Source organism: Phacochoerus africanus, chromosome 1, assembly GCF_016906955.1.
Source record: "Phacochoerus africanus isolate WHEZ1 chromosome 1, ROS_Pafr_v1, whole genome shotgun sequence".
Taxonomy (NCBI): domain Eukaryota; kingdom Metazoa; phylum Chordata; class Mammalia; order Artiodactyla; family Suidae; genus Phacochoerus; species Phacochoerus africanus.
This window is the reverse complement of record NC_062544.1, coordinates 17,872,352-17,897,102: the sequence shown is the minus strand read 5'-3', so window position 1 is coordinate 17,897,102 and position 24,751 is coordinate 17,872,352. Positions and strand designations below refer to the sequence as shown.

Genomic DNA, 24,751 nt, shown 5'->3' with positions numbered 1-24,751 from the left:
TTTTATCGTAAAACAGTCTTTGAACATTTTTTTTGGTTCAAATCTTTCTGTGCAGATATGTTTCCATCTCTCTTGGATAAATATCCAGTACTCAGTGGGATTAGTGGGTCTTGGTGTAGATATATGCTTAACTTTATTTGGTACCGCCAAGCTGTTCTCCAAAGTGGTCATTTCATTTTATACTCCCACGAGCCGTGTATGGAAATTTGGTTTGCCCTACATCCTTGCCAACCGTTGGTGTTGTTCTTTATAAATTTAGCCATTTGAGTGGGGGTGCCGTGGTACCTCATTGCAGCTTTTAATTTGCATTTTCTCTGATGACTAATGCTGTGGAGCAATTTTTCATATGCTTGTTGACCCGCTTGCATATCTTCTTTTGTGAAGTGTCTGTTTTAGTCTTTTGTTCCCCTTTAAGTGGATTGTTTGTCATTTTATAACAATGTTGTAGCAGTTATGTGTACATTCTGGTTACAGTCCCTTACAAAATATATATACATCTGTATATAATTTTTTTTATTTGTGATTTGCCTGTTCATTTTCATAGCAACCTTTTTCCCCCTCAGTGTTTTATTTCAGAATAATTTTTGGTTTATAGAAGAGTTTCAAAGATAGTACAGAGAGTTCCCAAATACCCTTTATCTGGCTTCCTTTAATGTTAACATCTTATATAACATTTTTCAAAACTAAGAAATTAACATTGGTATAATACTCTTAAATAACCTACAGACTTTATTCAGATTTCCTTAACTCTTCCACTAATGTCCACTTTCTGGATGAGAATCCATTCTAGGGCATCGTATTCTGTGTAATTTTCACGATAACCTTCATCTCCTACAGTTTAGGAAAGTTCCCTGGGCAGGACCTTGCAAATTTTTTGAGTCTGGTCATTTATTTTTTTGAAAATGCTTCAGTTTGGGCTTAATAACTTTTTCATTTTTTAAATTTTATTGAAGTACACTTGATTAACAATGTTGTGAGTGATTTCTGCTGTACAACAAAGTGTGACGCTCTTTCAGATTCTTTTCCCACATAGATTATCACAGAATATTGGGCAGAGTTCTCTTTGTTATACATATACAGCATGTCCCCGCTGGCCAGTCATTCCATATACCTCAGTAGCTTAATAACTTTTTGATGAATTTTTAAATATTTTGGAGTTCAGCTTACCAGTGTTTTCTTACCTAATACTTCCTGTGTCCTGTTTAAAAAATCTTTGACTATCTCAAGGTTATAAAAATATTCTCCTCTGTTTACTTCCAGGAACTTTATGGCTATTGATTTTATATTTATTATCTCTGATTCAACTTCGAATTAATTTTTCTCTTTGGCATGAGTTAGTAAACAGAGATTCTTTTTATGAATAACAAGTCTTCCAACATTATTTGTTTAAAACTAGAGATTTTCATACTAAGCAAAGTAAGCCAGAAAGAAAAAGACAAGCACAATATGATACCACTTATTTGCGGAATCAAAAATATGCCACAGATGATCCTGTCTACAAAATAGAAACAGATCATGGCCAAGGAGAGGAGACTTGCGGTTCCTGGGGGAAGGAGGAGGGAGTAGGATGGACGGGGAGGTTGGGGGTTTTGGATACAAACTGTTTTATTTGAAATGGAGAGGCACTGGGGCCCTACTGTACAGCACAGGGAACTCTGTGTGATTGGGTCACTTTGCTGTACAACAGAATTTGAAGAAACACTGTAAATCAACTACACTTCAATAATAATAATAAAAAATTGCCCCTTTTCCACTGTATGGATTTGGAACTTTTGGCAAAAATTAAAATACATAAATATGAATCTCTTGCTGAATTCTAGTCTGTTCCATTACTCTATTTGTCTCGTGCTGTATATCACTTCTCAATTATCTTGTTTTTGGATGGGAGTTGATAAAATTTTTCTAAAAAAGGCAAATAGTAAGCATTTTGAGTCAGCAGGAGATAAGGTGTCTATTAAAATTACTTAGCTCTGGAGTTCCGTTCTGGCTCAGCAGTGACAAACCCGACTAGTGTTCATGAGGATGCGGGTTCGATCCCTATCCTCACTCAGTGGTTTAAGGATCTGGCATTGCTGTGAGCTGCACTGTAGGTCACAGACATGGCTCAGATATGGCATTGCTTTGGCTGTGGTGTAGGCTGGCAGCTTCAGCTCCCATTTGACCCGTAGCTTGGGAACTTTCATATGCCATGGGTATTGCCCTAAAGAGACAAAAAAATTTAAAAAATAAGGCTACTTAGCTCTATGGTTTAGTGATGGCAGCCAGAGATAATATGTAAATGAGTGGCTGTTGCTGTGTTCCACTAAAACTTTACAAAACTCAGCAGCTAGCCTCTGGGTAATAGTTCCTCATCCCTGCTTTAGAGTGAGACTTGAAATCAGATCATGCAAATCCTCTGACTTGGTTCTTCTTTTTCTTAATTATTTTGGTTTTTCTAGGTCATTTGAAAGTTCATTTAATGGGCGGAATAAGGTTATCAATTTCTGAAAGAAAAACTTGCTTAACATTATTATTTTTTATTTATTTATTTATTTTCTTACTTTTTAGGGCTGCACCCATGGCATATGGAGTTTCTCTGGTTAGGGGTCCAATTGGAGCTACAGCTGCTGGCCTACACCACAGCCACAGCAACATCAGATCTGAGCCATATCTGCGACCTATACCGCAGCTCACGGCAATGCTGGATTCTTAACCCACTGAGCGAGGCCAGGGATTAAACCCTCAACCCCATGGTTCCTAGTCAGATTCATTTCCACTGTGCCATAATGGGAACTCTATTAACATTTATTTTGATTGCATTGAATTTTCATATCAATTTGGAGAGAGATGACAGGTTAACAATATTTTGTCTTTTAATCCATGAGCACGATTTCTTCTTTTATTTTGGGCTTCTCTAATTTATCTCATGAATGTTTGTGTAGAGGCACTGTGCATGGTTTGTTAAAATGGTCCCTAAGTATTTTGTATTTTTGATGTTTTCATAAATGATATGACAATTCATTTTCTAGTTGTACCATTGTTAACTTTGCTTTCTGTAAGCTTCCTAAGTTCTTTTATCAAACTTAGTACTTGTGTTTGTGGGTTTTTTCCTTTGTATATAATCTGTAAGTAAAGACAGTTTTATACCTTCCTTTCTAAACTTGTTGATTTTATTTACTTGGTTATTACAGTGGCTTCAATTCCCAGTACAATCTTTAACAGATGTAGAAGTGATGACAGCAAAGACCCTAGCTTTAGTCTTGATCTTAGGAGGAAATAAGTTTCTGAATGTTAAATATGATATTATCTAAAAATTTTTCAGAGATGTCTTTTATTATTAGAGTAAGAAACTTTGTTTTATTTCTAATTGCTGTAGTTTTTTTAATATCACAATTGATATTGAGTTTTATAACATGCTTTTCTTAACCTGTTGATATGATCATATAGTTTTTCTTGTCTATTTGGCTAATGAATGAAAGAAAGAAATCAGTTGAATAATTTCTGTTGTGGCACAGCAGAAACAAATCTGACTAGAATCCATGAGGATGCGGGGTCAATCCTTGGCCTCACTCAGTGGATTGGGGATCTGGCATTGCCATGAGCAGCTGTGGTGTAGGTTGGCAGCTGTAGCTCTAATTCACCTCCTAGCCTGGGAGCTTCCAGATGACACAGGTGCAGCCCTAAAAAGCAAAAAAAAAAAAAAAAAAAAGCAAAAAAATATATGGATTGACTTAAAATATTAAAGCATGTTGACATGCCTAGGAGAAACTCCATTTGATCATCCTGTATTACCCTTTTCGTATATGATTAGATTTTATTTGCTAATCTTTTGTTTAAGATTTTTGTGCCTGTGTTCACGTGGAATATAGATGTAAACTTTTCTTGTAATGCCCTTTACTGGTCTTGGTGTTAGCATTATGCTGATTTCAAGATAAGATAAAACTACCATGAGATATCACCTCACACCAGTCAGAATGGCCATCATTAAGAAGTCCACAAATAACAAATGATGGAGGGGGTGTGGAGAAAAGGGAACCCTCCTACACTGTTGGTGGGAATGTCAACTGGTACAGCCACTATGGAGAACAGTTTGGAGATACCTTAGAAATCTATACATCGAACTTCCATATGACCCCGCAATCCCACTCTTGGGCATCTATCCGGACAAAACTCTACTTAAAAGAGGCACGTGCACACACATGTTCATTGCAGCACTAGTCACAATAGCCAGGACATGGAAACAACCCAAATGTCCATCGACAGATGATTGGATTCGGAAGAGGTGGTATATATACACAATGGAATACTACTCAGCCATAAAAAAGAATGACATCATGCCATTTGCAGCAACATGGATGGAGCTAGAGAATTTCATAGTGAGTGAAATGAGCCAGAAAGACAAAGACAAATACCGTATGATATCACTTATAACTGGAATCTAATATCCAGCACAAATGAACATCTCCTTAGAAAAGAAAATCATGGACTTGGAGAAGAGACTTGTGGCTGCCTGATGGGAGGGGGAGGGAGTGGGAGGGATGGGGAGCTTGGGCTTATCAGACACAACTTAGAATAGATTTACAAGGAGATCCTGCTGAGTAGCATTGAGAACTTTGTCTAGATACTCATGTTGCAACAGAAGAAAGGCTGGGGGGAAAATGTAATTGTAATGTATACATGTAAGGATAACCTGACCCCCTTGCTGTACAGTGGGAAAATTTAAAAAAAAAAAAAAAGACTTGGGAATGTGGACTTTTCACCTATTTTTTGAAGTTGTTTATATAAAATTAATAACATTTCTTCTTTAAATTTGATAGCACTCACTAGTGAAGCCACCTGGGGTGATAAAGCTTCATGTGTAAACATTTTCATTATTAGTTATTTTTGTAGTTTTTTGACAGTTTGTATTTACTCTTTACACTTGTGTCAGTTTTGTGAGTTGTCTTTGTAAATGAATTTGCCACCCTTCAACGAATTTGGAAAATGAATGCACATAAAGGCCATAGTATTTTCTTTTCAATGTCCTGCGACTTTGTAGTGATATTTCCTTTTGGACTCTACATATGGGTAGTTTGCATTTAAGTCTTTCATTTTTCTCTTTCCCTTCCCGTTATCAGTGTGGCTAAGACTTTATCAATTTATTTGACATATTCAAAGAATCTTCTCTTGGTCTAATTAATTCTTAATGCTTTCCACCTTACAGTTTTCTTCTTTTATGTTTATTATTTCTACCTTTACACTTTGAGTTATGCTTGTTTTCTTAATTCCTAAAGGTAATCTTAGATCATTATATTAAACCTTTCTTTTTTTCAAAAAAAGCTATAAAAAGAGCTATGGATTTCTCTATAACACTGTTTTGGATGTGTCCACAAATTTTGAAATGTTCTATTTTTGGTTATCATTCAGTTCAAAATATTTTAATATCTCTTTTTGCTTACATAGTCTATGATTTATGTAAAAGTATTTTGTTTAATTTCTAAATATATTGTGTGGTTTTCCAAGGTTTGTTGTTGTTATTGAAATCTAATTTTATTCTATTGCTGTCAGAAAATATATATGTGTTTTTGTATGTCTATATTTATATACATATACATAGCTACATATGTACATATACAGACACACACACACACACTAGTTCTTATAAATTTTTGAGACTCATTGGATGCCCTGACATTTAATTTGTCTTAACGAATGTTCCATGTGCAGTAGAAACTTATGAGCGTTCCCATCATGGCGTAGTGGTTAACGAATCTGACTGGGAACCATGAGGTTGCAGGTTCGATCCCTGGCCTTGCTCAGTGGGTAAAGGATCCGGTGTTGCCGTGAGCTGTGGTGTAGATTGCAGACGCAGCTCAGATCCCGCATTGCTGTGGCTCTGGCGTAGGCCAGCAGCTACAGCTCTGATTAGACCCCTGGCCTAGGAACCTCCATATGCCGTGGGAGCGGTCCTCGAAAAGACAAAAAAAAAAAAGAAAATTAGGTATATTCTTCTGTTTGGGTGTAGTATTCTATAAATCTTATTTAGGTTGTCTTTTTATTCTTTCACATCTTCAGTGTTCTTGATTTTTTGTTCTACTTTATCCATCAACTACTGAGAAAGCTGTTAACACTTTCAACCATAGTTATGGTTCAGTTTGTTTCTCCCTATAGATCTGTCAGTTTTTCCTTCGTGTATTTCAAAGCTCTATAGCAAGGTGCATGCACATCTCATGTTATCTTTTCAGTGAATTGATGCTTTTACCAGTGTGACATTGTCTGTGTTTAGTTACATTCTTTATCTAGAAGTCTGGTTTGTCGATTTTTAATTAGCCACTCTAGTTTTCCTATTTTTACTATTAGAATTGTACATGTGTGTGTATATATACATGCATACACACACACATATATATATATTCATTATCTTATGTCTCTCTGGATCTTTATATTCAAAATATGCCTCTTGCGAACAGCATGCAACTCTGCAGGTTCAACCATGTTGTTTAAGTCATCCGTATTGCTATTTCAGTTCCATTTGTCCCATTTTCTTTTCTTTTTTTTTTGTCTTTTTACCTTTTCTAGGGCTGCTCTGCGGCATATGGAGTTCCCAGGCTAGGGGTCGAATTGGAGCTGTAGTCACCAGTCTACACCACAGCCACAGCAACACGGGATCTGAGCCTCGTCTGCGACCTACACCACAGCTCACAGCAACACTGGATCATTAACCTACTGAGCAAGGCCAGGGATCGAACCCACAACCTCATGGTTCCTAGTTGGATTCGTTAACCACTGAGCCATGACAGGAACTCCCCATTTGCTTTTTTTTCAGATTTTTTCTGCAGCATTTTAAATTTATTGATGATTTTTAGTACATTTTTCTTCTCTTTTTCAATTCCAAGACTTTTTTTTTGGCCACCCCACAGCATATGGACCTCTTGGGCCAGGAACCAGATCCTAGCTGCAGCTGTGAACTAAATCATGGCAATGGCAATGCTGGATCTTTAACCCCAAGACTTCTAATTGATTAAAAAGTATTGTTTTCTGTATCTTCACTGAGATTCCCCCTCTGTTTCTTTAGTATACATCTTTTCCTTTGAATCCAAGAAAATATTTATAAGAGCTGTTTTAAAGCCCTTCTCTAAGAATACCAAAATATACCTCACCCACCCCAACAAAAAGAACCCTTGGTCTTCTTTCATTGACTATTTTCTTTCCTGTTTATCAGTCATTTCACACTGCCCCTTTCTGTTAATTTTTGAATGCATTTTGAACTTTTATTAGTGCTACATTTTCAATAGTTTAGATTTTGTTTTCTTCATTGAAAATATGTTAAGTGTCTGATAGTAATTACTTCACTAGTGGGTTGGTTTGATCTTATTGAGGCTGGTTTTTAGGTTTTGAAATTTTGTTGGATGGGGGACGGGGCGGGGGAACTAGAGTAGCCTGACTCCTGAGGAATGGCTGCTAGAGTTTTCCTGTGAGATTCTTTATTCTTTGGCTCACTGGGAATTCTCATTTAGCTCACAGATCCTCAGATCTGTTTTTTCTATCAGACTATTGCTCTCTTAAGATATACTTCCCTTTGCTGTGCTTTGGGCAGTGCTTCCAAGCAAGAGGTTATGGTGCTAATGAACCTCACTTCCTGTGTTTCCTTTCTTCCAAAGATTTTAGCCCTGTGCTGTCTGATGACCAGTTCTTAAACAGAGTTGCTTCATACTAAATCTGGTTTTATAGTTGTTTATAGCAGTCAGTAAAGGGAGAAGGAAATGAGGTATGACAATTTAAGTCTAATACTCCTTAGTCCTCATAGCTAGAGCCAGAAGTTAGAAATCTTTTTTATACTCTCACGTTGCTCATGTTCAATATAGCTTTTGATTTGTGGCTCATTCAATTCATTATTTTGCAAATACATGTATTCATTTCATATTTATTCTAATAAACAACTTATCTTTTTATGGTGACTCTATAAATAGTGAAAGTACTGATATTCAAATAATCTGTACACTTTTGTATATCATTTGCACTGAGATATAGGTAAATCATTACCATAGTGAAGTTCATTGGACCAAAAAGACAACTCTATTTTTTCAGCTATATTTTGATTTAGATCTTAATTTCTCCTTCATATAACAAAGTTTATAGCATAGGTTTTTGTAACATAGTTGAAATATAAATATTTTTGTACATTATATAAAATATTTTATGTAAGTATTATAGTATTTATATAGCATATTTTAACATAAAATATGTTAAATGTATAAGCATATTCTATATAAATAACAAATAGGGCTATACAATAAATCTATTAAATAATTATAATTATATATAGTAATTTATTATATATGCATTTTATATGTATATATAAAATAATTTTAACAATGAAATAATTTTAATTAATGTAGTTTATATTTTTAGCTGTTTAGCATATCTCTCTGGCTTTCATTTAGTTGTAGAGAAGAAACATATAAATACCTAGATTTAAATAGACATAAAAACATAAAACACCTAAAAGAAAATCAGATTCACCGTCAAATAAGTTTTACTAGATTCTTATTGGAAAATACACTAGGTATCTGTGTAATATTGGATGTATAGAAGTTACTTAAGACTAAACATTTTAGCTGATTAGTCTCTAAAATTGTGCCATTAACATTGAAAAATTTAAGTGTAATCAAGGTGCTGTCTTTTAAATTATCAAAAGGGGAAGTTACACAACTTATCATTGCCGAAAATAAAGCATCCGAAAGACTACTGTGGTTTAAAATGGATAATGAAAAGGCACAACTGACTGTTTAAAGATCTGTGGTTGAAAGGTAGTTAATTTAACCTTGCTAAAGGCAAATTATTTTCTCATTTCTCATCCTTTGAATACTATCACAGCACTTTTTTTTTTTAAGCAAAGACTTGGCAGAAAGATTTTTTAAAAGAAGTTAAGGCTCCTTTTGGAATGTAAATCTCATACATGTGCATAGCTTTTCCTGTTTTCCTCTTCAAGATGTTTTTATAATTTGGCCAGTGAGTTTTTAGTTATATTTTCTTTATTGGACCACATATTCAGAACCTTCTAAGGAGTTTCACTAAACACTGAAGAAGTATTTATTATTTAAAACATTCTGTGTTTTAGAAGATATATGCCAATTTTTAAATAAACATATCAGGAAAATTTGATTAAAATAATAATTTTTAAATTTTGAGATCAAAATATTTGGGGAAATTTTGTGAACTTACTCAACATGTTGGAAACATCTTTTAATGAAGTAGAAATCACTGATCAATAATCACCCTTAAATTATATGGAAATTATATGGATTTTTACTTTTATAATTCAGAGACTATTTCATATATGGGTCTATAATTATTGAAGCATTAAGGGAGATACAAGCTAGTGGTTTAGTATCATTTGAAAAGCAGTTATAGAGTAAAAGGTGAGAAAGGAGAACAAAGCAAAGGCAATAACAATAGCAACAGAAGAAAAGGAGCAAACCAGAAAGTCTGTTCACCAACTTCCCATTAAGGATTACCCAAAATAATAGTCACTTTATATACACATCCTAATTAATCCCCACAATAATCATGTATGATATTCATTTTACAAAGGAAGCCCCAGTTGCCAGATCCCTAAGCCCATGATCTTTTCATTAATCCATATTTCCTTCAAGGTCATTCACTCCACCCTGTTTTTTTTTAATGTATGAGGGGAAAAAGAAAAAGAAGAAAAGAAAAACACTCAAACATGCAGACGCCAGAAACTGAATCACTGAAAGATAGAGGTACTAGTTAGTTTAATTAATGGCACACAGCGAGGAAGTAATAGCCTGGGAATTTAATCCCAAACCTCCCCACTGCTTTCCTTTGTATCTATCCTTCATGATATGTTATCCTCAGAATGATTAAATTCACCTTGGGAAAGGAACTCTGAGAGAATTTGCATATTTAAATTCTAAAAATCTACATCTACAAGATCCACAGATCTTCCACCCTGGAGACTTTGTACAACTTGTTTTATTTTTGAATGACCTTTTTTCATTGCTCTCCTAGCCAGAGGCTTGATATTTGAACCATGAAATCAATTTTCATCATTATAGAGTGTGAAGAGCAGCAAGATATAGTATCTTTTTAAAAGAATTATTAATAGAGATAATCAAAGCAGTTAGCATTCATGTTCACCATGGTTTGTCTTTCCCTTCCCCCCACCCCAGAACGAAGACAGAATACTTGGCCTTTATATGCTCTTCTTTTGACTAATCTTTCCAGTGGTCATTGTGATAAAAGCTTCCCCACGTGCTTCTCATATTAGTAGAAAAATTATTGTTGTTATATTTATTTTATATGTTTATTTTGTTATATTATTTATTTTTCTTATATTTTGTTTAGTTGGTTATTTTCAAAATGCTAAGGAGTCATTGAAAGTCATGGTACTGGTAATATCTGGAGAAGGAATGATAATTCTGTTAAAGATAGTTGCATTCCATATATTTTACAAGTTTCAACTACACATTGAAATACTGAACTCTTGAATATTTAGGAGGAAGGTCATGAACATTCAGAGTTACAAGGCCCAGGGAGGATTAAGTAGCCTAGTTTATTCCTCTTACTTTATACATGAAGAAATGAGCCCCAGGGAAAATGATTTGCTCAAGGTCACTCTGACTGTCAGTCTAAGGCTTTTAGTGCTGCACACCTTATAGGCTCCTACTGTAATGCAGTTTCAGGAAGGGAAAAAATTCCTAAATTTGTTTGCCATTTTCAAAATGAGATTGCCCTCTCCTCATGTTTGCTACCTATTATTGTGTGTAATTTGTGTCTCAGGAAGTGATGCATGCTTTCTCTCTCAAGTAAAAGAACTGATGCTTATTTTCCTATCTTGAATTATTTTTGAAATAGTGACTCATAAACTAGTATTGGAGAAGGGATTGATGCACAGACTTTGAAAAAGGATGCCCGTGGGTAGAATCTAATGGAGTATTGTCCTTGATTTGGTGAGTGAATCTAATAGTTTTCCAACCAAAATTTAAGGTTCTTGCAGCTCCAGAGTATCAGAGCCAATAGAGGTAAAGAAACATGATGTTTTTGATTCTTAATTGGTTATCAGCCGCAGTGGCCTTGGTGCTATTCTGATTTGTGGCTAGAAGAAATGAAATAAAACTAAATTTTAATCTACCTTAACTCTTTATTGAAGAAAGAACAGTGATTCCTCAAAAGACACCAAGGAAAGTTAACTTAATACATTTATATGACTCACACTCTTTGCTATTGGAATTCTTGTAAGGATCAGTTATCATGTTTTTAAGGCATCCATTTCAGTCACCCTTCTCTTTCCATATTTCTTCCTTTAGGTCTGACCCATGACAAAAACATGCTCAAAGCTCATTGCAGAGTCTTCTAAATTCCGTGGTCAACTTAGTATTTCCCGTACGCAGGAAAGTAGTATTTTCATGTCTGCACTACGTTGCAGTAGCTTTTAAAGAAAATTAGTTGTACTGACCCTCATTATTTCCAAAAGTTGTTTCTTATTCCCAACATTTCTCTAAGAAACCTTCCAATATATCATGTTGAAGACAGTGGAGAAATCTTTAAATAATCTTGAATTTGACCAAGGAACCTAATAAGCAAAGGAAATTTTCATCCACAGTGATATAGGCAAGGGAAAACTGCACTCTAGGTACAGAGGCAGAATCCCTTCACGAATCAAGACCAGTTTGAGGACAGTCCAGCAGCCAGCTGGAAAGGGAATGAAGTGCGCGACCTTCCATGAGCTCTCTTTCCCTTCTATCAAGTAGAAAGCTTGTAACAACCCTCAGCTTGTGTGATGCATAGGAGTTGAGTTTACAGGGGACAAAGAGCTTTTGTGAAAAGACAGCTGCATTAGTATTATTGTCTTGATCATGCTATTGTATTCTTAGGCTTCACAGGCCTTCATCATCATCAAACACTGGCTGCCTTCTGCCCAAGTTCAATGGGAAATCCTTGCCATCATCTAAAAAAAGAAAAAGACAGGCAGTACATTTAAACTTGTCTTTCTGTGGGATCCCATGGCTATGTCCTGCTGAGTTCAGATTAGATTCCGCCTAATAGATAGAACACTTCAGCAATCTTAATGCCTTAGAATTCAGTGGTGCTTTCTACCTGGCCAGTGCTAATGACCATCACCTCACCTGGGGCTGTGTCCTTCAGGTTTAGTCCTCGAGCAAGCATCAAAGTTCATGACTTGCGAAAGACTTGCCAGATGCTAAGTGAACTATTGCTAAGATTCCCTGCTGCCTTAAGGATTTAAAGAAGGGATACAATCATATGGAAAAATTGTCTTTGAAGTTGAAATAATTTTTTTAATCTAAAGCTAAAGCATAATAGAGTTAGGACTCATTGAGTTAGAATTCATGTTGGTAGGTTCACTAACTTTAAACTCCATTTCTAAGCATTTCATACATAAAATTAAAAACTTCCACCTTGGGAGGTGTCTCCCCTCAAATGTTGAATATTGTTGGGTTATTCACCTTCTAAATGGAATTTTTAAAATTTACTTCTAAGTTCAGCTGAGGGGGCACATGAGTGTTACGCAGAATACAGCTATTATTATGTAATAGGTATATCAAATGATAATAATAAATATAAAATACTCCCTTGGGAAATATTTTGCCAAGAAATATAAAAATGAAATATTTAAGAGCACTCCTTAGGGCATGAAATTATAAAATACCTTTCTTATGTGCTGCCAACTTATGAAGATATTAATATTAATGGGAAAATTATTAATATTAATAGGAAAGAAACTACTGAAGAAAAAACACATTAATCAATGAGACTGTTAGTGGTTTCCACAATTGAGGACATTAAACATGAAATTAAAATAATAACATTAAAATGATGATGCGGAAGAGATCTAAGATATCTTTTATATAAAAAAGTTAAAAAGTAGCATGTATAACATGGTTATATAAATGTTTGTATTTATATTTGTTTTCTGGAAGGTTATATGTAAGTTTTCGAACAGTGGCTATTTCTAGGTGGTGTGTTATAGCTTATTATTTTCTGTGGTTTCTAGTTTTTCTATAATTACCATGGATTATTTTATAAGAAAAACAAATCTCTTTTAATTTTGAGAAAGATAATCTTATCTGAAGACAAAATGAATTGAAAAATTAATATGTACTGAGCAGCTACTCTGTACCTTATACTTCTTGGGTATTCTGGATGATTAATTTACTTAATTGTCCCATAAATCCTCTAAGACAGGTAGTATGGTCACTATTTTATTCATAGGAAAAAAGAGTCAGAGAGATTACATAACATGTCCTAAATTGAATCACAAAGCTTGTCAGGGATAAAATCAGGGGTAGCTACCTGCTTTCTCTGAATCTTTCAGCTCTGCCCACAGTGCCTCCCTGAAGGCAGTTTAGTGACCTGTTGTCAGTGGCCTCTTAGCTTTAGAAATGGGAGAGTGGTGGGTGGTTTGTCTCCATTGCTAGTAGCCCTCCTTGTGACCCCTGCTTTTCAGTCTGGGGTGTAGCATCATTCTAGGTATCCTGTTAGGGATGGAAATGCAAAGTCCTCCTTGATTATAGAAAGTGTGTTGTGAATGTCTACAGTAGTGTATCAGAGGAAGCCTACATACATGGCTTATCTACTTTAATTTATTTTAATTTTCCCAATGTATTATAGAAGGAAGGCATAAGGGCATGAATTTATAAAATACCTTTCTTATGTGCTGCCAACTTATGAGGATATCTTACTCTATCTCTGTTTTAGAGTGACACGATTCCTTGTGCAGTGTGTCCCTGACTTTATTTCTGATTCACCTAATAACATGGTTAAAACCTCACTAATACTAGCAGAGAAATCTTCCATTTTTGGCCACAATTTTAGTCATTGAGCCTTGGAATACCACTCAGTCTCTGGAGTATAGAAACCACTATTTTGAGCTATTGACATTTAATTTCTCAAGGGTACCTTGATATAGCAGAAATTCAGGGTGATTCAGGGCATCTATTTTTAGATTTTTCTATAGAATAAACTGTGAAAACAAAATTTTTAAAATGTGTGAAACAGGAGTTCTCACTGTGGCTAAGCAGGTTGAGGATCCAGCATCATCTCTGTGAGGATGCGGGTTCGATTCCTTGCCTTACTTGGTGGGTTAAGGATCCTGTATTGCCACAAGTTGTGACATAGATCGCAGATGCAACTTGGGTCTGGTGTTGCTGTGGCTGTAGTTTAGGCTGGCAGATGCAGCTCTGATTCGACCTCTAGCCTGGGAACTTCAATATGCTGCAGGAGCAGCTATAAAAAGGAAAAAAAAAAAAACAGTGAAACAGAAACAAACAAACAAAAATTCTCTGAGAGCATGAAACCATTCATTCGTTTACAGATTATTCTACCGTATATGGAGTTCCTGCTGTGGCACAGTGGTTAACGAACCCGACTAGCATCCACAAGGATGCAGGCTCAATCCCTGGCCTTGCTTAGTGGGTTAAGGATCCGGCGTTGCTGTGAGCTGTGGTGTAGGTTGCAGGCGCAGCTCAGATCTGGTGTTGCTGTGGTGTAGGTGGGCAGCTGTAACTCTGATTCGACCCCTAGCCTGGGAATCTCCATGTGCTGCAGGTGCGGCCCTAGAAAAGCAAAAAAAAAAAAGAAAAGAAAAACAAATTATTCTACTATATCAATCAGTTTGCCCTTTCTTCTGTAGTTTTCCGAATTTTACTATGAATAATACTTGATATTTCTTTTTATATTATTTTTATTTTTTATCAAACTTGTAGGATTAAAACAACTATGAATACCATAAATACTAGGTACTTCTCATGAGCATGTAAAGTAGATCTTTTTCAAAAAAGTGTCCCTATAATAATGTATTAAATTAATCTAACATTTAATCACATACAAATAGAGTAATACTTGGGAAGTGAATTTCAAAGTATGCAAAAAATGAAGATTATGGGAATTCCTATTGTGGCTCAACAGGTTAAGAACCTGACTAGTATCTATGAGGATGTGGGTTTGAACCCTGGCCTCACTCAATGGGTTAGGGATCCAGTGTTACTGAGAGCTACAGCGAAAGTTGCAGACACGGCTTGGATCTGGCGTTGCTGTGGCTGTGGTGTAGACCCGCAGCTGCAGCTCTGATCTGACCCCTAGCTTGGGAACTTCCCTATGCCACAGGTATGGCCCTGAAAAAAAAATGAGGATTATAGCTTTATCAGTAGCTGGATATTAATTTGTGACTTAACATTATTTGATTCATAGCTTTAATAACAACAAAAACCAAAAAATAAACAACCAGCAGTAGCAACAGCAAGCACTTTAAACTTGAAATATTTTGTAAGTCAGTTAGAATGTTAAATGACAAATTATTGGGAAAGAGTTAGAAAGCTCAAACCAGTGAGTATAAACTAGTTCTCTAGGTTTTTACTACCCATGTGCATATAGAGTTGCTGAGTAGTAGATATACTCTCTTTCTCTTTCAGGAGTCATTAGGAGATAGCTATGAAATGTTTGTTTATTGATTTGAACTTTTCTTTAAGATTTTAAAAGAAAGATGCCAAGTGGCATTTTGAGTTTGAAAATGTACCATATTTCAGTAACTTTGAACTTTATATACTTCCTGGAGGAATACCAAATACATTGTATGATGCAAAATTTGGCTTTGTATTTAATGTTTCTTCATGCAGAAAATTAAATTTACTCTTTATACTTCAGGAGATACTGGGAAATATTTTCAATTTTCAGTAATCCCATACACATACACAAATTCACACATAACATACATATCAGTAAGAATATATCCCCACTGCTTTTGAAATGATAAGGTGAATATGAATATCTAACATTGGTCACCTCATTTAAACAGTATATGGCAAGACACTTATGATTTACATTCCATATTGGAACTAGGGCAGAAGTTAAGTCATTTCTCACAGTCTCTCCTCATTTATTATATAATCCAGTAGGCAAGTTCCAAATTCTTTTTTTGTTATCAAATATAGACAGTGTTAGAATGCATGCAACCATCATTTGGTAAAAGATATGATTTTTCTTATAGGTCCCTAATTAGACTATAAGCTCCTCTAGAAAAGAGATAATGTTTCATTTAGTTCTGTTACCACCTTATTACCTAGAGTGATGTTCTACATACATGATAAACGGTGCTCAATATGTGATCACTGGATGAATGAAAAACAGAGAACAGATACCATTTGCACGAAGAACACAGACCAAGAGATATGCTTATCATTTTATTTATCAATTTATTCTTGGTACCTTATTTGAAAGACAGATAGTAAGCATATGTTTTTAAGTAGCAAACATCTATTTTTAGTTCAAAACAGCCTTTACTACTCCCCAAGTCTAACTCTGTATTAGTTTATGTCGCTTGATTAGTTTCCATTGACATTTCAGTTTGAGATCTTATTAGAGATCATTCGTCATTGTGGTGATAGATGTATAATTAGTAGTGTGTTCAGAGAAGCATGTATCATATCAAGTAAGATTTTTTTTTAGGCAAGAATCCTTCAACATCCGCAGTTATGTTTGTCTAATTCACTATTTTCACCCACATTTTATAATTCATTGAGCATATTTAGGAGGTAGCTATGTAACTTACTTAAGTTCACATAGTTGATAAACGTAAACCATTTTTTGAACCAAGTTTTTCTGGTTCTACACCTGAACTCTTTCCCAGTCTCTCATCTTTCCACAGGTGATTTTCTTCCAATGTTTTATTTTGAAAAATATTTTTTTATTATATCTCCTAGATGGTTTTCCTAGTGCTGCATATACATACAGTTTACATTTATTTATTTATTTATTTACTTTTTTAGGGCCACACCTGCAGCATATTGAGGTTCCAAGGCGAAGGGTCTAATTGGAGCTACAGCTGCCAGCCTACATCACAGCCACAGCAGTGCCAGATCTAAGCCACGTCTGCAACCAACACCACAGCTCACGGCAATGCTGAATCCTTAACCCACTGCACGAGGCCAGGGATAGAACCTGCAACCTCATGATTCCTAGTCAGATTCATTTCCACTGTGCCACAACAGGAACTCCACAGTTTACATTTTTAGAAACAGCTTTTAGACATGGCATGTAGAACCCAAGACAACTCAGAAATCTTGGTGAAATTGATTTAGGATCCTAGCCAGGGAGAGTTAAGTCTAGGTGAATGCTTTAAATATTATTACAACTGAACACATTTGCTATTGAGATGATTATACCCTCCCTTAAAACATTTATTTTTTTTGTTTCCCTCAAAATAAAGCATTTATTTTGGGGGAAAACTTCTTTTTTTTCTAAAGTCTAACAGTCACCATCCATGCTTAAGGCCTAGATGTTGGATTTTCTGACCTACTACAAAAAGCGCTTTCCTACCTGTTGCCCCCAAATCATAATTTGAGACCCATGATATGCTTTAGGAGAAACGTTTGACTGAACTTAGAACTTAAGTCTAAAAAATCAGTTCGTTCTTACAAAAAGAGGGAGCTTGTATTCTTATAGTCATCAAATGGAGAACTTTTAATGAGCCTCAGGCTAAATAAGCATTTGGGGGGTAGTGGCTCTCCTTTTGGTTTTGCTTCTCAAAAGATCAGTCTTTGACTTCATAAATCCTTCAGTGCAGTTTGTTTAACTTGGTATGGATAAAATAACTTGTATGTAAGACAACTTGAGTATTATCCAAGGATATGGCCTGACATATTTTTTTTCTCAGTGTAGCCTGTGTCAGTAATTTCACTAAGATGCTCTACTAATGAAAACTTCAGTTCTTTAGTCCAACTGCTTGGATTTGAGTTCAGGTTTCTTCATTTCCTACCTATGCGACCTTGACATATTTATTTACCCTATCTGTCCTTTGTTTTTTTCCACAGGTTAAAAAGGAGAATAATGATAATAATACATGCCTTATAGTGTTGTTGTGAAGATTAAATTAATTGAGATCACTATAGAAATTGCCTGGTGCAGAATATGTGCTTCATAAGAGTTTTCTATTATGATCTTCCTCGTTTATGTTGTCTTTTTCACTGGGCTGTTAAAAAATCCTAATACATCTTGCTAAGGATTATTCTATCTTCAACAGGATTAGTTTTATTACAAGATATGCCGTTTCTACAGAACTGGACTGATCATCTCTGCAGGGAAGAAACTGATTAGAAAGCCTATTACTTAATGGCTTTGTTACACAACAGCCATTGTTTTCAACAGTGATCATCTGTTCTTTTGAAGAATGTTGGCTGTTTCATTAGGGTCCACAGTTGCCTCAAATGATGATAAACTTGAATTTCAGTGTGTCTTAAATTTCTCTAGGAGGCATTTGTGGTCTCTAATAATATGTTAACCTCTTGACACATAATCTAAATGTAAACCTTAATGTAAAAAAAATGATTATCCTTTGCAACACAACTATGAAGAGATTTCTGATTCATGACTTTGCTAAATGCTTTTTCCTAGCTGGAAATAATATCTCTTGCTTACTCTACAGCCATGACAGCATTTTATACTTTTTGTAAACATTTTGTTCTGAAGAGCTACTATACACAATTTGTAACAAAGCAACCAATAAATATGTTTTGATTTAGGCAGGAAAAGAGCTTTTTTTTTTTTTGTTGCTATGCATACTGAATGGATTAGATAAGAATTTAGAAGATAAATTATTTTTATCACTTGAGGATAATAAAGATAACTGTAATGTGAAAAAAATCAGCCATTTTAACAACTGAGAGATTTCCTTTAAACATTCTGTAATCAAAAGCCAATAATCATAAAATAGTACGAGGCATTAACTCTCTTTTACCCATCCTAAGGGTTTCAAAAATATCTCTTCAGCCATAAAACCATATTCATGCAGTCATTCCTCACCAAAACTGCATAGTTAAAGAGAGATAATGAGCTCTAGGTAACGATGAATAAAGACCAGAGGGGGAAAACAGTGTATCCTTCCTCTGGAGACTGAGGAACGAGGTCTCCTGAGCCTGGGATCTTGTTCTAGGACGGGACCTCAACATATGCATCGGCGTTTGACTTCGAGGGTCTCTTCAAGCTACTGGAGTCATGAAGTCCTTAGAAGAAAGTGAAAAACTAAAACTGAAACCTAAAAACTATGGTGCCAAGCCAAGCTTTTCTGTTCCACTCTCTTTGGGCTTCTCCACTTTTCAGGCAAACCATTTTGACCTCGTAAGCATTATTTCCATAAATAGGAAAAGCCATGAAGGAGGAATTAGGATTAATTTGTTCATTTTATAAAACTGGTCAATCATTCTTAGGCATGACGTTAAGTGAAAAATGTATATAAGCATTTAAGTGGAGGTGAGTGTGCTCTGTTCTCGTCTAGTTCTTAAGGATTTTTTAAATTATTTTCCTCTGAATTGTCTGTTTTCAGCAGTAGCTTTACAGTCCGAGGCATTGCCAAATTCTCCTTTTGAATTTTGGGTAGTAAAGGTATGACAGCATGAGCAGTTAGGGGTGTAGAAGCAGGGGGAATTCTCTTTTTAGCAGTTTGCCCCTTTTCTGCATTCCAAGACCCCCAGTGTTTTCCTGAAACCACACATAGTATCGCACCCCGTATATGCTACGTTTTTATCTTATACACACATACCTATGATAAAGTTTAATTTATAAGTTAGGCATAGTAAGAAATTAACAACATAACTAATAACAGAACAGTTATAACAGTATGCTGTAACAAAAGTTATCAGAATGTGATCTTCCAAAATACCTTATTGTACAAATTCAATACCTTTTCTTTCTTAACTAAGCACTTATCCTGAACTATGGCATAACTTTGCAGCTTGAGGTGCAACAGTAAAACTAAAACAAATTTCTTTTTTCTTCTTCACAATGTCATGGAGAGAAGATTCTTTCTTGCCATAGATCTTAGCAACCTCACTTAGAACTTTTTCCTTATTGGGTTGAGAAGTTTCACCTTTTTACTTAAAAGAATCTCATTATAGCTTCTCTTTGGCATGTCTAAATAGTCAGCATCACTATCCTTGCACTTTGGAGCCATTATTAAATACAGTAGGAATTATTTGAATACAAGCATTTTGATAGCTCAGCAGTTGATCTGGTAACTGAGATGGTTAAGTGACTAACAGACAGGATCCACTGGACCAAGGAATGGTTCACATCCTTGTAGGGCAGAGCAGGGTGGCTGCAAGTTTCATCACACTGCTCAGAATGACATGAAGTTTAAAATTCATGCATCATTTATTTCTGGGATTTCCCTTGTAGTTTTTTTGGACTGTGATGGACCTCAGGTAACTAAAATCATTGAAAATAAAACTTTGGATAAAGGGGAACTACTGTACTCAGCAGTTAAAATTTCCATCATTCTAGTTACCATTCTAGCTATCCTACATTTCACATGAACATCTCAAGGATGGAAATTCAAAAACCATCTGAATGACATGGACACAGTGGAAGAGAGGGCTTATTCCCTGAGGGAGAGGCTTAAGTGAGAATCACCAGAAATTGAAGAAGTGGGGTTTGGGTGGGCAGAGGCAACAGATGGCAACTCCTCTCTCTTCTAACCTCTAGAATTATGCCTTCCAGCTCTGTAGCTTAGCCTATAGATGCTGTGACTTTAGAAACACAACCCTGAGTTTTAATGCTATCTGTTCCTTAACTGTGTTTCTTGAATAAGTAACTAAATTCTCAATTTCTGACTTTGAAACAATGGAGATAATAATTTTAAGTTAGTGAAGATTATAAGCCATTTATATAAAATAGGAAACACTGGATTTTGCACATATGAGGCCCTTAACACTGGGTGGTGGTAGTAATTGTAACAGTAGTAGTTATTTCTCACTTAAGCTATAGTTACAGTGAATTTAAAATCTTCATCTCAGAGTTCCCATCGTGGCTCAGTGGAAACGAATCTGACTGCTATCTATGAGGATGCAGGTTCACTCCTTGGCCTCACTCAGTGGATTGAGTGTCCAGCATTGCTGTAAGCGCTGGTGTAGATCACAGATGCAGCTCAGCTCTGGCATTGCTGTGGCTGTGGTGTAGGCCAGCAGCTCCAGCTCTCATTCAGCCCTTAGCCTGGGAACCTCCATATGCTGTGGGTGCGGGCCTTACAAAAACAAAACAAACAAATAAAATAAAATCTTCATTTCTGATTTCCATTTTCTCTACGTCATTGATATCTACAATGACTCTCCAACAAAGGATTTTTTTATCCTGTGTCTACACTGTACCTCTGCATGGCAGGCTGTTCCTTTTCTTTCATAGCATGCATCTACATTTTGATAGCTATAATTTTCCGTTAATTATGTCTTCTGTTTAGTCAAATTTTGCTCCTTAAGTTTCTACCTATTAGCTATGGTTTCTAGCTCCAGAGTTATACATAGATGGTGGCCTCTTTTCCTTCTAAGAAATGGCTTTGTTAATATATGACCGGGTGAACTTATGTGAACATTCCTCTTTTTCCCCCAGAGGTCTTCAGGTTATCTTCTTGAACAGTTCCTCAGGTTTTGGGGCTTTGGGTTATATTGTCCTTTTGCTGTTGCATTCAAAAGTACTTTGTATGGCACAGGGAACTGTATTTAGGCTCTTGGGATAGACCATGATGGGAGATAATATATGAAAGGAAATGTATAAATATGTATAACCGAGTCACTTTGCTATACAGCAGAAATTGACACAACATTATAAATCAACGACGCTTTAATAAAAAATTGCAAATCAAAAAAAGTACTTTATCTATCCACCCATGTGTTCAACTGATATTTTTAGATTACTACTCCAAGTTAGCCAAGAGTGATGCTAAGGTTATTATAGTGAGTACAAAGACCAGAACAGGAACAAGTTCAGGGTTCTGTGTATACAAGAGTAGAGGATTGCAATAGAGGTGGAGGGAGAATCATCATTAGAGAAGGCTTATTGAGGAAGTAGTGAATGCTTTAGGGCCTAAAGAGTTAATAGGAGTTGCCTGAATGAAGAGGAGATGGCTAGGTAGGAGGGGGAAAGAAGAGTCATACAAGAAGAAATGGCTTGTGCAAAGGTCTAGCTATTGCGTAGCCTAGCAGATCAAGGAAATTAAATAAATTCACTATTCTGAAGAATAATCTCTGAACTTGGACATTTCTGGCAATGAGACTGGAAAAATATGCAGAACCTGATTTGCACACCAAGAAGTTTGCCCTCTTTACTGAGGATTGTAGGTCACTCTTGAAATAATTATAAACAGAACAGTGACGTGGTCAGAATTGCATTTTGAGAATCTGTTTCTGGCAAAATGTGGAAAATAAGTAAAAGGGGACATGATTGGATGCAAAGAGACTGGTTTTAATAACACAGGAGAGACATCATGGCAGCCTAAGCACAGATGGGAGTGGTGGGATGGAGATAAGGGAATACTTTGAGTCCATTGCATTTACATAAAGTAAATTCCTTACTAAGAAATTTGGATGTTCTTTTAGATATTTTAGTTTTATACACAGCCTAGTGTTTCTGTAAAATGACAATGAGCATCATTTTTGAGAAGTTTCCTTTGAGTAGAAATGCCATGGAAGAAGGATTTCATGGACCAGAAGCTGATCCATTTGCAGGTCTTTCTCCCAGGCAGATACTTTATCCTCCAGGACTCATGTCTGCTTCTCTTTTGTGCTGTGAAAGGTGGGCTATTCCTCAATGGAAAAGTGTCCAGTTTCACGTAGCCACATGATGGAGGGATCTAAGACATTCCAGAGTAAGGAGGAGTTAGTAAGAGAATTCCTATGAGAGAAGAAATGAGTTCACGTGAATGGCTTCTATGTAATTCAAGAATTCATGGTAAATACATGTAGATGCCTCCAGGAAATACATATATCTATCTAGGGGTATTTTGGGCTAATGTTTTTAATCCAGGAATAGTTGTAAAGAAACTAACCATGCAAAAATTTGAGAATTGAATCAAATAAAATTGACATAGTGATAAATAGGTGGGCATGGAACATGCTTAAATGAAATAAAGCTACAGGAGTTCCCATCATGGCTCAGCGGCAAGGAATCTGACTCATATCCTTGAGGATGAGGGTTCAGTCCTTGGCCTCACTCAGTGGGTTAAGGATCTAGCTCAGTGAGTTAAGGATATGGTGTTGCTGTGAGCCATGGTGTAGGTCACAGACGTAGCTTGGATCCCATGTAGTACTTCCATATGCCATGAGTGAGGCTCTAAAAAAATGAAAGAAAGAGAGAGAGAGAGAGAGAGAGAGCGAGCGAGCAAGCAAGCTATGATTATTTTTAATCATTTCCTTTGTCTTTACAGCATAATTTGTGACACAATTTAAATAAGTTAAATTTTGAAAGGTAGAATCAGTTTTAGTGTATTTATGGGTGAAAATAATAGGAAAGCATATTCCTTATAATTCTCACCATCCAAAAGTGCAATGTTATTCTTGCCAGGTAGGGATTTTTGTTACTGGACATATCCAGGCAAAATTTGGGTTACCATCTGTCAGGGATTTGGGTGAAAGGATTCTTATATTAAATAAGAATGTTGGAATAAGAAAATAAAATCATAATAATCTCACCACTTTTAATACCTACTGTATTTTCATCTATATTTTTTTAGTCTAACTCATAAATATATATATTTTTATGCTTTTATGCTACATTTGAAACAAGCAACGACTACCTTTCCATTTCAATGTTTGCTCTTGTAACAGCATATCAACATTTTCCCCAGTTTTCTTTAACATTGGGCTTTTCTAAAGCTGAATTCTGAATCCTGGATTGCAGCATGCATCTGAGAGTTACTCATCTTAAATCTATTTTAATCCATTCCAGTCCCTTTTTAAAAATACTGACTCAATAAAGAGATGAGACAGTGGTCTTGTGGAATATTTAACCTACTGTTTTGTTTTTTGTTTTTGTTTTCTAGGCTGTATATTAATTTTTAAATGATGGAATCCCTCCCTTTGTTCATTCAAGTTATTTTTGAGACAATAATATGTTAGATCATTTATTCAGCTCTGGGAATACAGCAACAAGCAAGATAGAGAGGTCTTATATTTTTGGCTATGCTCAAGGCATGTGGAAGTTCCTAGGCCAGGGATTGAATCCATGCCACAGCAGTGACCTAAGCAAGCTACTACAGTGGCAATGTCAGATCCTTAACCCAATGTGCCGCAAGGGAACTCCAAGACAGAGAGGTCTTGTCTTGGTATCACTTGCAAGATAAGAAGGAAATAAAATACAAGAGGTCCTTTCTAAATAATGAAAAAAGGTTACATGTAAATTGGGCAAGAATTGAGGATAGTGCTTGCTGTAATGTGTGATCATTTCTTAATGAGTTTGCAGAATTCTAATTCTACTATTCCTGTTCATTACATGGTCAGTATGTTTGAGAATTGTGGGTCGAACAAGGTTAGTAAGTTTCTTTACTGTAGGCCTTCTCAGAGCTATTAATAAACCAAAATACATGGTAAATCCCTAAGAAAAAATAAAAACATAGAGTATATATAGTGTTTTCATAACATATTTGACTGTAGTACACTTTTATAGAGAAACATCTCAGTGGAATTATTGTTGTGTAGAACACATTTTCGGTAGGCTGATGATATATGTGAAAAGTCCTAACATAGTCGAGTAGGAAATATTCTACAAAATTACAGCAACTCTAAATTCAAAACAGAATGGTTCATGTCCACTTTTGGCCACATAAGTGGCAATTACAAATTAAGCAATTCAAAATAAAATCATCTTATCAAATATCTATGCTCAGTAGGGAATATTTCAGCAAAAGACTTGTATGCCAGAGGGGGTATCTTTGAATATTTATCACATGCAAACCTAGAAGGTATGTGTTTTAAAAGAAGTAATATGATCA

At 35.6% G+C, this 24,751-nt stretch overlaps 1 protein-coding gene across 1 annotated transcript in view; it reads left to right on the top strand.

The window, feature by feature from the left end:
• The window catches only part of GABRB2 (gamma-aminobutyric acid type A receptor subunit beta2), a 254,571-nt gene that overhangs the window by 36,406 nt on the left and 193,414 nt on the right, over positions 1 to 24,751 (top strand). The gene's annotated exons all lie outside the window — the stretch shown is intronic.